Below are 16,543 nucleotides of genomic sequence, written 5' to 3'. Positions count from 1 at the left end.
TATCTGCACTTCTGTGTTCATCGCAGCATTATTCACAATAGCCAAGATACGGAAACCACATAAATGTCCATCCGCAGATGAATGGATAAACAAAATGTGTTATATACACACAATGTAATGTTACCCATCTCTGAAAAATAAGGAATTCTGAAACATGCAACAACATGGATGAACCTTGAAGACATTATGTTAAGTGAAATAAGCCAGTCACAGAAGGACAAATACTGCATGAATCCACTTATGTGAGTTATCTAAAATAGTCAAACTCATAGAATCAGAAAGTAGAATGGTAGATACCTCGGGCTGTGGAAAATTTGGAGTTGCTAATCAATGGGCAGAAAGTCTCGATTACACAAGATGAAAATAAGTTCCAAAAATCTGCTGTACAACATTGTGCCTATAGTTAGCAATACTGTATTATATACCTAAAAATGTGTTAAGAGGGCAAAATTCTTGTTGAGTATTCTTACCACAATAAAATTAAATTTTTAAAAGTTGCCTCATTGATTATTTAAATTGTGCCTTCAAAGATTTGGCATTTGTCAATTTCAGAGATCACGTACTTGATTCATTCCCTTAAACTAACTCAATGGGAGTATTAACATGATACCTTTTTAATTAAAGAACATTAATCCCTTTCATTAAATATAATAATGACTACTTGCAGTTATTGCTAAAGGCAACTACAAACATTGTTTTTTGACTATGCGATGACTGTTCTGTAAATGAACATTTACTCATCTCTAAAAAAAAGAAATGTAGATTAAGTGTATAATCTTGCCTATTTCCTCTGACACTGTTGGATGAGTACAGTCAATTTGTCTTTGTGGCCCCAGTGTTTCTACAGTTCTTGCTTACCATTCCGTGTTGTTGACATATGATTTCTATACAAATTTTAACGCTACCAGTTAGGCAGCTAGTAATGTAAAGACAATGGGCTTTGGATCTTGCCATGCTTATTATTGGCTACATGACCTCATCCAAGAGGAATGATTTCAAGCGCAAAATGTGGCACATAGGATCCTGCAATAAAAGTTGGCTAAATACGTGAAATGAAGATCTCCTTTCCTTCCTCCGCCCCTCCCTCTGTCCCTCTCTCCCTCCTTCTTGCTTTCCATCTTTCTTTCCTTTCTTCTTTCTTTCCCTCCTTGTTTCCCTCTTTTGCAGTTCTAGCCTTAGCTGAATAAATAAAAATTAACATTTTCTTTAAAAAAAAAAAGAAAAATATGCTCAGCAATTTCCAATCCTCACTGAAACAAGAACCCATTTGGATCCTTCATATTACATTTTTTACAAAACAATTGAATTTTATCATCAAAATATAAAAATGAAAGCTATTAGCAAATCTGATTAAAATAATGTTGTAGCATACTTGATTGCATTTGTTCATTACTTTTCTTTACATTTTTTCTTGTGTTACAAAATGAAATAGTCACAAGGTCTGCATATGAAAGCTGCAGTTAAAGGTCAAGGTTTCCTGAAAAACTTTCAGTAAACATTCTTAAGGTAATAAATTGCTCTTCCATTTCTTAGAGATTTAAAAGAACAGGTTTAGTGGAGAAATAACCATAGTGATGAATTCCCTTAAGAGACAAAGTGGTTTGAATTTGTTACAAAATTTGATTGAAAATAAGCTTCAAGAGATTATTTTTAACCTATAAATGCATAGTTTCTAATTCCACTTTCATATCTCTAAGAAAAAACTCTGCTAGATCATTGCTTTTACTTTTACAGTGTGCATAGGGTCCCCAAGTAATAATTTTTCAAACTATTTTTGATGTGGAAGATAAAATCCTGCCCTTGATATTAAAAAAATATTATCAAGGCAGATAACGCTGCTCATCTAAATTGAAGGATTATCACTATTAAATTGAACATTTATATTTCTGTAGGAGATCTATAATCCCCAATTTTGGGAACAATGATTTTCATCTTTATTTGCCTGTCAAACATCTATGATTCAGATTAACTTGACAGCTTTATGAGACATGATAATGCTGTCCAATTGAATGGAACAGGGCAGGGATTTTTTTTCTACTGAGAACCCATGATAATATTACAAATATCATTGCAATATTTGGCTATCCCATTAATGATATTATTTTGTTCCTAGATGACTAGATTAAAACATTCTTCTATATGTATTAAAAATGATAATCTCCAATAATCAAATAAACTCTATCTTTAAATAACTCTTCCAATCCTTAGTTTTCATTTGGCCAGGGATATAAACTAGTCTTTTAGTTTACAACAGATTGCCAGAAAGTTTACATGCACCTGCTAAAAAGAAAGTCACATGGAAGTCTGAGCTGACAAGTTATGGCTGAATTGTGGAGTTGTGTCAAACCAAAAAGAAGCAAATTAGCCTACAAAGAAGCAGATTAGCCCAAATTAGGTAAAGATGTTGTTGTTGTTCTGTGATTTGAAGTGACATCAGCAAACTTTTCCAGGTGTTACTAATTCTCTTCCCAGTCACAAATTTTACTCACTTTAGGACAAGACAGAAAAGTCTAAAAGAAGAATGGAATTTTTGGTTCCTTAAGTGTTTGTTAAAGATGTACAATTGTTTAAGAAAAGATTGGCTTTGCTTAGTGCTTTACCCTGAATTTGATGCAGGCTGTGCAGGAAGCTTCTTGGATACTGGGAAAGGCAGCCAGGACAGGGCAGGCGAGGCCAGGTCTTCCGCTGAGGAGCTGACATAACTCCAGGCATCACTTCATATTGGATAGAGGTAGGGGTTGACTCGGCCCTACGATGGCTACTATTCATCCTGAAAATTGTGCATCAGCTAGAGTTATGGACACAAAAGGTGAATGGGTATTGAGAGTCTGAAAGGGAAGGCAGGACTCTTGAGTGCAAATGGTGCCTCCTAAAGGGCCTTCGCAGTTCTAATGGGGAAAAAGACAGTGGGTGGGAGTGCAGGCTTTCAGAGAACAGTGGGATCACGGCTTCGTTTTACTTTTCTTCTCTTTCTCTTTCAGATACTAAGGCAGAGGCAGAGAGTTTAGGCTTGTTTAACAAAAATGAAAACCTGCCAGACAGCATATTGAGGTGCCTTGCCCAGGTAAGAGGACTGTTTCTAGAAAGTTAAGGTAACATTAAATTTTTTTGTTTTTGTTTTGTTTGCAAAAAGAGCCTACTTTAAGTTTACTTATTACTGTTATTGTTATCATATATATCATATGATATGCATATCCTATCATACTGTCCACATACTTTGAAATAATCCACAGGATATTTAGCAATGTATTTTAGAATAAATAAAATTTTTTATAGCTATTACTTTTCATTAAGGAAATTCGGAGCATTTTGAACCTATTTTGAGAAAATAGATAAAACCAGGAATGAGTGATTAAGGTTAGTGTGAGTGCAAGAAAAAAGGTAATCATTTTATGAATATATTTGGCAGATGTCCATTAATAATCTTAATTAATTAATAATAAAAGCTTTTATTATTTCAAAGTTTCCCCAATTAGATAAAAGAATAAGTTTACACAAGGCAACTGCATCATTTATGAAATAGTGGCCCTGGTATTTTTAAGTCTCATTTGCCAATCAGTGGCATGTTAAATAAATTTCATGAGGAAATGGTCTAATAAGGTGGCTAACATTGATAATGTATTGTCATTTTGGTCACATAAAGGCTTCGTAAAAACCTAGGATGAAAGAAGTGATAAGGTAATAGTTAATTAGCTTTAGTTTTCTATAATTCTAAACAACAACAACAATCTTGCTTACAAACTTTTATATTTCCATTTTAAAAGAAAACATAGTAAGTTTAGAAATAATAGAAAGCAAGTAAAAATAGACAAATTCTCAAAAAAATAAACCTGGATTAGGGTAATAAATAAAGGACAAGTCTACCAGAGAAAACCCAAAATAAATGTAAATATTGGGTTACTAAGAAAATCCAATGAAAATAATTCCTATCCTGAGATATGACATTTTCTCTCAGATTGAAAAAGATTTAAAAGAACATTAATATCTGGGATTAATTGGCTATGAGAATATAAGAAGGTGTATTTCATTGGCAAATAAAACCTTACCAGAGGATAATTGGGCACTATGAATCAAAATATTTTTAAAACTTATCTACTTATTCTTTCTGCAACAATTCTAAGTATTTATCCTAACAAAGGAAAACCAGACGTTTTCCTTCCAGTTTTGTTTATGATAGAAAAAAAAAAAAGCCAACAACAGAGGTTTGGCTAAAGAACTTACCGTACTTTTATTTAATACGCCCTTTGTGTTAAGATCTGGGCATACATCTATATGACAGATTATGGCCAGCTTAAAATAGTGATGTAAGTGAAAATGAAGATTACAAACCTTACGTATTGAGCAATACATACATACATCCACACATATGCACACACATGCTTACACATAGATACAGCTACATATGTGTTAAAAGTGACTGTCTCCATGAGGGAGGATTCAAGATTATTTTCTTTTTTCTATGGCATTTCTGTGTTTTCTAGTTTTTTTGCAGAGTTCATTTATTACTGGTGAAATAAGGAAGGGAAGACTGAAGATAATTATAACTGCAATTGATAACGTACTGATTTTGGTATATAAATCAGACCAGCACTCACACCGTAGATAAGCAGTGTGTCTACTAGTTAAGGTTAGTGCCTCTGACTACCAGATGGCCTGGGTTCAAGTCCCAGTGCTACGAGTTACTAGCTGGGTAACTTAGCCAAGTTGCTTAAGTTCTCTGTTCCATGGTTTCCTTATCTATAAAACATATTACTAGTTCCTACCAGGTTTGGGAGGGCCAAGTGAGTTAATGTGCATGAAGTACGATGAACCATACCTGGGTCACAGTAAACCCTGCATGAGAGTTACCAGTTCTTCTCCCCACCTGAACACAGGCACCATGAAGGCAAATGTTTGTATCTATCTTGCTCACTGATGAATTCCCAGAACGTAGAACAGTACAGGTCAATAGTAGACAATAAATTCATGAGGAAGGAATATAGGCAGGAAGGACAAAGGGAAGAAGGGAGAGAAGGAAGGCTTCGCTCCTTTATTTATTTATTTACTAACTTACTTATTTATTTTTGAAGAATATTGGCCCTGAGCTAACATCCGTGCCCATCTTCCTCCACTTTACATGTGGGACACCTGCCACAGCAGGGCTCGATAAGTGGTGCCATGTCCTAGCCAGGGATTCCAACCAGCGAACCCAGGGCCATTGAAGCTGAATGTGCGAACTTAACCATTATGCCACCAGCTGGTCCCCTCTCCTTTATTTTAATAAAAATTATAACTTACTTACATATAGTAACATGGCAGGAAGCTTAGTAATGCTGATGATTGTATACTTATTCAGGTGTATTTGAATGCCTTTTATCTAATTCAGCTTTTTTGTAAATTAAACAAGAAAAACATGGATTCTGTACCTTTTGGATAGCAGTCTCTATGATTCACTCCCTCATATACACTGGAGTAAATTTTCACCAATTGTTGACTTAATTTTGAACTTTCGACATTATTGACTAAATCTAGGTCCATATTTTCCCATTAACTTATATGGAGGTCTATTTATTTTAGAGAAGAAACATGTTCTCACATAGACACTATGGGATAAAAAAATAACATGGGGTGTTCCCTAGACAGCAGAGTTTGAAAGGTATAAAATCGTTCATATTTTCCTTAAGGATATGTAAATGCTTTGAAAATGTCACAAAATGATTGTCTTTGCTGGAAAGGCCATTTTCATTATTGATGAACGTTGTAGTAGAATGTTATCAGGCTAGTCAGCCTGCTTTTATAGCACTGTCAAAAGAGATTAGTCATCAAATAACAATGACCCTTCAGAAGTCAACTGTGGACTTCCAGTTTCAAGATGACAAAGTAAAGATATTTCTGCATCCTTTTGTCAAAAATCACTTCTAAAACAAGAAGAACAAAACACAGAAACAGAAACTCTACCATTGGTAAGAAGAGGAGACATCTGTAACCCTGAATCACAATACATAAGAACTAGAAGTGGAAGGAAGTGTGAATAGAAAGGAGGAAAATCATACTCAAACATCAGTGCAAATACCAATGAGAGAACCCATTTGTCGCCACAGAACTCTAGAAAGACTCAGGATTATAATAGGCTGTCTGAGCTCAAGGCAATGTTGATGTTGGAGCTGTAAACAGGGACGTCTTCTTTTTTCTTTTTTCCTTTTTAATGACTATAAAAGGAACAGTCAGACCCCCAAGTTCTCATTCCCAGCCTATTGTATCAGGCAACTACCCTGCCTGTCAGCATCTGAAGAAACTAGAGATTTGTATTCTGGATCTAGACAGGGTCCAAACCAAAGGATGCCAGGCAGAGGAAAGTAGGAAAGTTAAATCTGTACTGAAAACTAGGAGTTTAAGTGCAATTCTTAAGTGAAACTACCAGTTATACTTAAGGGTGAAGCATCTACATAAATTATTTGGAATTATTTGTGTTGAATATTTGTCCATTCTATATTAATTTACTTTTTCAATTATTTGTTTATGTAACTATGGCCTCGTGAATATTTATTTTATACTTTGGTTTATAATCCTGTACTACTTTACTTAATTTATCAAATTGTTCCAGTCTTGGCCATTGAGGGCTCTTTCAGTTGGTTTCTGCGTCTCTTTGACACACCCCCATCATTGTGGTGTGGTGGTGGTGGTGTTTTAGCACTTCTTTACGTTCTGTCACTGCAAGATGTTCCGAGCTTATCTTGAATATTCTCTGTCTCAGTCTTAGCGTCAGCCATTTTTCTAAGAAGTTTTATTTCCTTCTATTGGAGTAGTGAGTTATTTTACATTATTTCCTCTCTGGTGCTCTCTTTTCTTTATGTAGATCCTTGTTTCTGATTTATATCATTCCCTTCTGCCTAAAGAACTTCTTTTAACATTTCTTGCATGGCAGTTCTGCTGGTGATAAATTACCTCAGTTTTAGTTTGTCTGAGAAAGTCTTTATTTCTCCCTCACTTTTGAAGGGAAATTTCGTTGAATATTATAGATTGGAGGTTGTTTTTACTTCAACAAGCCTCTGGAAAAGTCTTTCTTCCTGGAAAGTAAGTCTTTATAATGGACAAGGCTCTTTATTATGGAGAATAATCACAAGGATTACTCTTTCCCCCCCTGCCAGAGACAGGAGGGGATCTTTCTCAGATCATCACTATGGGAACGTGGTGGGGTTCCTGGAGGTAAAGCTCCAAAAGTGTGGAGGCTCTTCATAATTATAGCTCACAGGGGTCTCCCACTGTCATGCTAATCTCCAGTTAGCCTCTAGCCATTTGTCAAAATTGTCATTTAAGTGTTCCTATCAATTTATGGCTCCAACATCTTCTCCAGGTAAGCTGATCTCAGCTGGGACTCTCTGTGTTTGCCTGTCTCTCCAGATTTTGGGGTGATGATTTGCCCTGAAAGCTCAGTCGTCTCGTGGGTCCAAGAAAAGCCATTGATTTTCAGTTTGTTCAACTTTTTGTTGTTCTAAGAATAGGAGTGACAATTTTCCAGCTCCCTACATGTCAGAGCTAAAGCTTAAGTCTGGATGTAAAGTTTTAATGATAAAATGTTCAAAAATTAAATTTTAAAAATTGGCTTCAGAATCAAACAAACAAAATGTTCTGCTTCTTGATTTTGCAATTTTGTGATGTAAGTGATATGAAATTATATGCACCAAAAAAATGCTATCTGCTCTGAAAATTATTTACAAACCACTTCCAACTGTATTCATTTTTTCTACTCACATACCTCCTGAGGGATACAGACAGCTGCAATGCTGACTATCACATAGCCTTCATATTGGTCATTCCCAAAATATAGAGGAGGAGGAATTTTTAACTTTTAGCAAACTAAGCATAGAGAGAAATTGATGATAAACAAGCACCAATTGGCTGCTTTCAGTCATTTTCATATTAGCACTTTTAAAGAAAACATTTTATAAAAAATATTCCTAAAGCAAGTCTATAACTCCATCAAGGCTATTTTTTTAAAAATATATTTACAACTTTGGAATCACTATCTGGTGTTAATCATCTTATTGAAAGTGGAATAAAAAATGCTAACGTCATCATACAGGTTTTCATGTTGTATTGATTATTTGAGTAGGAATGACACTAATTGATTAACTACTATATGTTTTCAACATATGATTATAAAAAGAATAAAAATTCCATAATGAAACCATGAATAATGTATACTTGGGACTAATAGTGAGGATAAATTCAGATATGATAATGACAAGAGATAATAGATTGGGTGCTGTGGGAACTTTTTTTCCATTTCCTCGTTCCTTGTCCTGCAAGTTACCCAATTAACGTCTAGAAAAACCCAGTAAAGATGATTCAGCAAGTTTATGTCTTTCAGCTTTTGTATACAAGAACATTTTACCCAAAAATAATTCTAGTCTAGTTAATATGTAACACGTTACCATATTTCTCCAGACTTAAAAATGCTCAGCCACAAGCATATACTAAATGTTTACCAGTGTTAAGAGTGACAAGGCCATGATAGTGTAGCACATTCCCTACCATAAGTGACCTAAAGTGCTTGGAATGCTCTCCTATCTCTGCACTTTTTTATTATTATTATTTTAACAACAAAAAAGTCAATTTGGGAAATCTTATTTGAAAATTCAAAACGTTGGTATCTTCTGAAATATCGGAAAATCAGACCACAGTAAGCCAGAAATTCTACATAGTAAAAATCACCTAGAGCCGAACACAGGTCCAGATCTACACACACCAGGATGAGCAATCAATAAAAGGGAGAGGTGTGGCTTTAACTTTTGAGCAGTTTCCTTTAGTGCAAAAGTTGTCTCCAGGGGTCTTTTAGTAATTCAAGTGTAACTTAAATTCACCTGTTTTTTATTGGAGACGGCTGAATGCACTGACCTAAACTGAAAGCAAGAGTTTTAGATGGATAAGTTAAGTCTTTGGTTCTCAATGAAACTTGAGCACATGCTTTACAGAGTTATGTACTAGAAGACTCCAGTTTTCTTCTGAGAAATATTTCTTACTCCAAGCTTGCGTCATTCTCTTACCTTACCTGCCTGTCCTCTGAGGTCATTTGAATTCAGGATCCCTGCTTTGTAGTCAAACCAACCTAGGTTAGATCCCAGTTCTGCCACTTACAAGTTGTAAAACTTTGGGCAAATCAATCAACCTCTCTGAGCCTCAGTAGAAAAAATAATAATAACATAACAGTGTCTATCAGTCAGTGTACAGTCAAGAAAGCAGCACTACTATGAGCCTTATGGAATAAATTCCTTACACTATGTTGGAGCTGGCTTGAGGGCAGGCTGGGTAAATGAACATCGGGAAGGAGGAGTTGGAGGATCAAAGAAAGTCATTAACTAGTCTGAAGCACTGGAAATGTGCAGAACTCTGAGCTTACTGGAAAATCCAAGCATCCAAGCCTGTTCAACCACCAGAACAGGACAATGAAGGAGTTTCTGGAGAGATCTATGAGAAGCCATGGCCTCTATATAGCAGCCACTGCCTCTTTATGTCCATAGTCAGGTGTCTGGTGTGGATGTAGGATACTTTTGGCCAGCAGGGCTATCTGTCCAGATGCTAAGCTTGCTGCAGGAAAAGGGAACAACAAGCTGGAACTCACTGGGCACTCTGTTTCTGACCTGACAATATTTGACCACAGTAACTATTTGTGAGAAATAGCTACTTCCTGCACTTCCATCCTCCAAATCTCATCCAAGTTCCTCCTTCAGCCAACTCTAACCAAAAGCATACAGGAAGGGAGACACAGGGACAAGAGCCCCATAGAACAAGCCAGAACAAGAATCTACCTCATGGAGTTATGAAAATGATTAATATTTTCCAGTGTATATTATCTAGTTATCAGTTGTCTCTGAGAGTAATCCCATGCCAGATTTGAACAAAACCTCTACACCTCTTAGACTTAGTCCAAGGGCTACTATTATTCTAAAACAATGAGTGAACAGTGTAAATTGAACTAAAGATTTCATTGGTGAGAATTTACAATGAGGAATCTAAAGTACCTCATTTGAAGAAAAATCCCTACTAAATATCCCTTCACCATCACCAAATTTATTTTTCTCCCTTTGATTTCTTGCCCTCTTCTGCAGAACGTTTTGTGTCTTGGGCTCCTATCTTGCTCCATTTTTGGGTCTGTTCTGTGATTGTTAATATTATGTGTTAACTTGACCAAGACACAGAGTGCCCAGATATTTCACTAAACATTATTCTGGGTGTTTGTTTATTATTTCGAAGGTGTTTCAGGATGATGTTAGCATTTGAATAAGTACACTGAGTAAAGCAGGCCGTCCTTCCCAATGTGGGTGAGCATCATCCAAACCATTGAGGGCCTGAATAGAACAAAAAGGTAGGGGAAGGAAGAATTCACTCTTTCTGACTGTTGAGCTGGACATTGGTCTTTTTGTACACTCAGACTAGGACTCACACTATCAGATCCTCTAGTCCTGAGGCCCTCAGACTCCGACTGGGCCTTGCACCATTGGCTCTGCAAACTTAATGGCTTAAAATAAAACACAATTATCTCACAGCTTCCATGGGGCAGGAATCCAGGCATGGAGTAGATGGGTCCTCTGCTCAGGGTCTTCCAAGGTTGCAATCAAGGTGTTAGCTGGACTATGCTCTAACCTGGAGGCTTGAGTGGGAAAGAATCTGCTCCAAGCTCGTTCAGGTTGTTGGCAGAGTCATTTTCTGGCAGCAGTAGAACTCAGAGTGGCTTCCTTAACGACAGTCAACAGGAAAACACCTCTGAACACAGGGAGGGCCTGAGATCCTCTTTTAAGAGCTTTCAGTGGATTAAGTCAGACCCATCCAGGAGAATTTTTCTTTAGATTAACTCAAAAGCAATGGATTTGGGACATAAATTACATCTGAAAAAAAAATCTTTGCCATATAACGCAACCTAATCAAGGAAGTGATTACCATCACCTTTGCCAAATTTTATTGCCTAGAACAAGTCACAGGTTCACCTGTATTTGAGGACGAGATTACGCATGGGTGTGACTATTGCGGGAAGAGAGTCACCACAGAATGTCTCCTCCACTGAAGTGTTAAATGATTTATCAGAGATCATGCTCAAACTCTTTGGCCCGCAAATTCTCTCTCTAAAAATATATCTGAAAGAAAAGATTATTTATTATTATAGACTGAATGTTTGCGAGCCCCCATTCATATGTTGAAACCCTACCCTTCTGCCCCCCATGTGATGGTATTAGGAGGTGGGACCATTGGGAGGTAATTAGGATCAGATGAGATCATGAGGGTAGATCTCTCATGAATCAGATTAGTGCCCTTATAAGAGTCATGAGAGAGCTTGCCTCTCCTTTCTGCTCTCCTTATGAAGGTACGATAAATTGGCAGTCTGCAACCCAGAAGAGGGCTCTCACCAGAACTTGACCATGCTGGCACCCTGATCTTGGACTTCCAGACTTCAGAACTGTGAATAAACTTCTGTTGTTTATAAGCCATCCAGTTTATACTATTTTGTTATAGCAATCCAAGCTAAGACATCTATGCATCAACACAGAGTATTAATCTCTTTACGATGTTGAAAATTGAAAGCAATATAAATATTCAAAAGTAAAGAATGGTTAAGTAAATTATGGTTTCTTCACAATGATATTTTATGACATCATTATTATATCATGTTTGAGGATTTATCCTACCACAGAAAAATGTTTAGATAGATTTCTAAGTAGAGAATAAAAGCAGAGTATAAAACAAAGTACAAAATATTTAACCATTTTACTTTATATACACACTAAAAAATACCTCTTTGATTCTACCATTTGTACACGGTCTTTTCCTCTGCTGATGTGGTAATATAGAGAAGAGTGAAGAGACCAATCCCAGAGTCACACTGCCTCAGTTCCAACTCCAGGTCCACAACCTATTGGCCTGTGACAGTGGGCAGATTGTTTAACTTCATTCTGCCTCAGTTTCTTATCAATAAGTGGGGAATTGTTACAGGGTTGTTATGAGAATTAAGTGAGATAATGCAGGGAAACAGTTAGCACAGGTCTAACATGGAGAAAATAATGCTCAATTAATTTTAACTATTAATTCTCTAAGTCACCGAAAATATATGGAAGAATTGGGTTAGCAACACGGTTGATAGAACAATCTAAAATATCTGAGAGGAAAGTCTCATAGACAATTGGATTAGCAACATGGATGATAAAATAATCCAAAACATCTGAAAGGAATGTCTCACAATTTTCTCAATAAAAACTCAATTTAACCAATCCATAATGAATATTATTGGCCTATCGTTTCCAACACAAAACAACAAATTGCCTAAATCATTACCTGGTATACTATGTTATAGAGAAAAAGTAAGTCTTAACCAATGACATGAAAGATTGATATGGGGAGTAATTAGTCATGGTAGGAAATAAACCGCACAAAATAAAACTGACACTATCTAAAAACCCCTAGTGAAAGGTAAATCAATAATTATCACCAATGACCGTGGATTAGGTAGCAATAATAATTTCAAAAGAACATTAACAATAGAAGGACCTAGAAGTAATTAATCTTGATATGAGAAAAAACTGGGATTTGAATCCAAGTCCATTTCTTGACCCCATTATACTGTGCTACCTCCAAGAGAATAAAACAAATTAAAAGGATCATAATGGATAAATATTGATACTTTCATGACCTAAAATTGTCACCTTAAAGTAGAATATTAGCTGCTGAAAGGCAAGCAAAAGGAATAAAACAAAGCCTGGTACCCCACCTTGAGTAGGGCCCTGATAATGGGGTTACCCACTCATTTCCCAGCTGGGCATCAAGAGCTCCTTATTGGAGCTCTACAAGATGCATAGAATTAACGAAAAGATGGTAATGTTTTTCCTTCAACTGCAGAGTTATTAAATGGCCAAGTATAACTTCTGTAAAATAAAAAACCAGGACATAAAAGGAATCTGCTCTTACACTGATCTCAAAAATCGGTGAAAGTGTCATTAGGACAGAAAGGTGGACAACTTCTGAGAAAAAGCCAGCATTGGGACACAAAGAATTTAGATACATCTTAAACTACTGGTAAAGTTCTCATCAGCACCAAAATTTCACATAAATCAGTTTAATGTTTCCTATTTCATAGATTCCTGTCTCTTTAAAACCTTAGAAATGTAATCATATTTTGGTTCAGAGTAGGTTTTGAGACTCTGTGATGGACTGAAATAATTCTGTTCACGAGCAACCTTTACAAATCCAATAACACAAATTATATTTCCCCATATAACCACAGAATTTCTCTTTTTCTCAATATTCTGCATCCAGTGAACTGCTTTGTTACCACCAATAGTGAATAACGTAAACATTTCTCTTTCTCTGTTTCTCTCCCCTTCCCTTCCCTTTCTCTCTCCCGTATTTTCTCCCTCTTCCTTCCCCTCCCTCACTGTCCTTCCCTCTCTCTGAAAATCCTTTTATCAGGTCACCAACTGATTTGAAGCTAGATACAAGTAACAGATATATATAAAATAAACACACAAATTATGTACATGTGTGACTTTCATATGCTTTCTGAATTTGGATGGAATTAAGAACATAATATGAAAATAGATGTGTGAGGAGGGGTAGTACCCTGGACTAGAGTCAGAATGCCCATTTTTCTGGCCCTCCATCTTTCAGGAATAGCTCTGAGGCTATAGCATCTATGCAGCTCTCTGTAAACCGATAGTATGAAACTAGAGGATATTTCCATCACTTAAAATTCTACGAGATAGTGTAAGCAGAGTATTAAAAATAGTAATATGGATTTAGACAAATAAAGTATAGTACTGAAATCTTTCTGGATGGAAAAACAATTGAGAACAGAGATAAAAATAGAAGGCTTTATGTAAAACCTACCAATTAAAACTGGATCCAAATATCTATCCTCTGGGAAGGTTTCCCAACATTCTCAATTGCACTTTTCCTTGATTTGTCTTTAACATTTTAGACATGTGCCTATTGTGGCACATAACACATTGCTGTAGTCATCTCTTACAAGTTGGCTTCCCCCACGGTACTGGAAGTATCTAAAAGCAGAACTGTTCTTCTGTATCCCTGCAGAGTCAGCACCTAGTAATGAACATGCAACATATAGTCAATCAGGGCTCCATTAATAAATGAATGAATTAATTATTTAGTCATGCTTAGCACAATAAATAGCTATCCAGGAACAAAATACATCAATCTCTCACCCATCCCCACTTTTTTTTCCTGAGAAAAGTAAACTAGGCTCTCAGTAGAATTTAACTTTCTTTCCCCTGTTAAAACATGTATTTTAAGCACATATTCCTTTAACCAAAGATTTATTTACATCTTATTTAAACTAATAAGAAATAAATCGTTACTCCTGAAATTTTTTCAGAATCAAATATTCCAGTTTTAACCAAGAAAAGATTTTATCTAACCTGGGAGCTTCTTTGCATACATTACTATCTAAGAGATCATTTTCTACAACTTATTTATGAATATAGAAACCCCAAAGCAAGACATAATGAATCTTAAATTAATAAAAAATTATATACAATCCATGATAACCTTGGAAACAAATTTGGAGCCATTGTAGTCATATTAAATATAGCTATATACAAATATAGAATGTAGATTTAACAAATTTGGATTAATGAAAAAGAAAAATAACAGACAATAAAAATAATCCTCTGTGTTTGTAAAATCCTTTATGCTTTATAAGGCACTACTGGTCCCTTAACTCTATCTTTACAAGAATTCAGTTTATTATTTCCATTTGCCAAGACATAAACTGGAGCCTCAGTAAATGACATGACTTGTTGGCGTTCCAGCAAATTATAGGTGGTAGGATTGACACTACAGCTAGGAGCTCCTGAGGCATAGATCACTTTCCTTTGCTTCAAAAACCACAGCGCATCTTTGTTACATATAAGTTTGGTAAATAAATATATTTTAACTGTACATTCTATACATATTACTGTTAATAATACTCTTATTTTAGTAATTTCTCTGCAGAAATAATAGAATGCATAAATATTAAGTTCTTTAAGTGTAAGCCAATATAAGTAAAAAGCAGTATTATTAAAACTCCCAATAATATGGCATTTAAAAATTGATTTGTCTCGATTGGTGGAGAATCCAATTTACGTTAAATAACTGTGTTTATGAAATTACTTCAGGATTTATTGGCTATAGCAAGATAACCCATCAACTACAGTTGAGCTTGTAGGAATTTGAGTAGAAAAGTTAATTAACAATCCTTTTAAAACTGCCAAAAGCTGCTGCAAGTTCGCTCTGCATTCTACATACATAGCAACATGTGCTGGGTTTCAAAAAGAAAGTCATTTCCTAAAGCTGTTTACTTTCATGTCATTGAACTCATTATTAAAAATAAGTGAGCAGTATTGATTTGGATGGTTTAATAATTCAAAATGGTTAAAGGCAATAACAGCACTTCAACAGACAAATATTTCCTATTATTGTTTATTACCAACTTTAACTATAATGACTCAATTAATCCAGGCATGGTTTCCCAAAGTGAATTGAAATGCAATTATCAGACCAGTAAGATGCTAAAGTCAGTAACTTAAACCTCAGGCAGAAGATTTTTTAAGGTGATATAATCAATATGGCATTCAAGGTGGTATATGGTGGTGTTAATTTGCCACAGAAAATACAGAAGTTCCATTACCTTTTAAAGGTTAAAATAAAATATCTCAAAGTCTACTGATGTGATATTGGTTGCACTTTGAATAACTACTTTGCAGCATATATATGACTTTAAAAATAGCTTACATTTATGTGCTTTGAATGAGGACATCTGCCACTGTTAGGTAAGAGAATATATGGCTAAGAAACCCTTGGACTTTAGTAATACTTAGGCAGTAGGAATATAAGTTGCCTTATCAACATACAAAAAATCTCGAGTTAGAGAAATATTTGTACATGATTCTTGTTCACAAATTCATTCATAGGCATCACACTTATTCTCTTATCAAATTCCCCTTCAAAATAGTAAACCATTGGCCCCAAAACCAAGTTATTTCTACGTTTGCCCATCATAATTCTTTTTAAATTGAAGAAAATAGAAGAATATTAACATACCTTTGATAGAGAAAATCACGCTGTTCTCTTGGCATCTGTTTCAGTTGTGCCTCTTGGACGATGACTAGTATTCTCCATGAACCTTTACAATCCTCCAATTCAGAATTACTGATGTTTAAAAGAAGTGAAATGCACAAAGTATACATCTCACTCAAGGACTGAGAATGTGATAAGGAACTACCTTGAGCCAAAGAAAGAATCTATTATTGGCTAATAGTGCACTGAGCTTTCTTTCCTTTTTTTGTTTTTCAATATGAAAGCACTCTTACATCCAACCACAGAATAAGAATAACTACTAGTTGGTTTTCTGCTTAAAGAGACTTATCCTTGGTTGGCAACGAAGGTAGCAAGAATAGTATTTTCTCCCACTCACAGCTTTAAAAATGAGAAGAAAATCTGAGGTACTGAATGTAGATAAGACAATCTTTCAGATTCTATCAACTTGCTAAAGAAATATTCTTATTTTCCTTTAAATTCT

The 16,543-nt window shown here is 35.5% G+C and overlaps 1 long non-coding RNA gene across 2 annotated transcripts in view; it reads right to left on the bottom strand.

Moving 5' to 3' along the window:
• The window catches only part of LOC123284228 (uncharacterized), a 107,153-nt gene extending 90,823 nt beyond the window's left edge, over positions 1 to 16,330 (bottom strand). For both annotated transcript variants that reach the window (XR_011502433.1, XR_011502434.1), the window contains exons 1-2: positions 16,066 to 16,330; positions 13,852 to 14,064 (exon numbers count right to left, since the gene is read on the bottom strand). This is a non-coding gene — a long non-coding RNA (uncharacterized lncRNA). The remainder of the gene's footprint in view (positions 1 to 13,851; positions 14,065 to 16,065) is intronic.
• Positions 16,331 to 16,543: the final 213 nt, after the last annotated feature.

The sequence above is a fragment of the Equus asinus genome, chromosome 3 (genome assembly GCF_041296235.1).
Source record: "Equus asinus isolate D_3611 breed Donkey chromosome 3, EquAss-T2T_v2, whole genome shotgun sequence".
In the NCBI taxonomy this organism is placed as follows: Eukaryota; Metazoa; Chordata; class Mammalia; order Perissodactyla; family Equidae; genus Equus; species Equus asinus.
Note: the sequence above shows the minus strand (reverse complement) of the source record. Positions and strands in the feature narration are given on the sequence as shown.